Here is a 908-nt window from a genome sequence, read left to right as displayed (position 1 = left end):
TACATGAGTAAAGGTCGATCCCACGGAGATTGTCGGCTTGAAGCAAGTTATGGTTATCTTGTAACTCTTAGTCAGGATATCAATAATTATCAGATTTAATTGTGAAAAGTAAAAGAACATGAAATAAGTACTTATTTTGCAGTAATGGAGAACAGGTTGAGGTCTTGGAAATGCTCTATCTTCTGAACCTCTGCTTTCCCACTGTCTTCTTCATCATGCACGGAAGGCTCCTTCCATGGCAAGCTGTATGTAGGGTTTCACTGTTGTCAATGACTACCTCCCATCCTCTCAGTGAAAATGTTCAACGCGCTCTGTCACAGCACGGCTAATCATCTGTCGGTTTTCAATTAGGTTGGAATAAAATCCAGTGATTCTTTTGCGTCTGTCACTAATGCCCAGCCTTCAGGAGTTTGAAGCACGTCACAGTCATTCAATCCTTGAATCCTACTCAGAATACCACAGACAAGGTTTAGACCTTCCAGATTCTCTTGAATGCCGCCATCAATTCTAGCTTATACCACGAAGACTCTGATTAAGGAATCCAAGAGATATTCACTCAATCTAAAGTAGAACGGAGGTGGTTGTCAGGCACACGTTCATAGGTGAGAATGATGATGAGTGTCACGGATCATCACATTCATCAAGTTGAGGAACAAGTGATATCTTAGAATACAAGCAAGCGTGATTGAATGAAAGACAGTAGTAATTGCATTAATCCATCAAGACACAGCAGAGCTCCTCACCCCCAACCATGGGGTTTAGAGACTCATGCCGTAGAAGATACAATGAGAAACGTGTAATGTATCATGAGGTAAAGATACAATGTCAAAAGGTCCTATTAATAGTGAACTAGTAACCTAGGGTATACAGAAATGAGTAAATGACGTAAAAATCCACTTCCGGGGTCC

The sequence above is a fragment of the Arachis duranensis genome, chromosome 6 (genome assembly GCF_000817695.3).
Source record: "Arachis duranensis cultivar V14167 chromosome 6, aradu.V14167.gnm2.J7QH, whole genome shotgun sequence".
NCBI classification, from domain to species: domain Eukaryota; kingdom Viridiplantae; phylum Streptophyta; class Magnoliopsida; order Fabales; family Fabaceae; genus Arachis; species Arachis duranensis.
Note: the sequence above shows the minus strand (reverse complement) of the source record.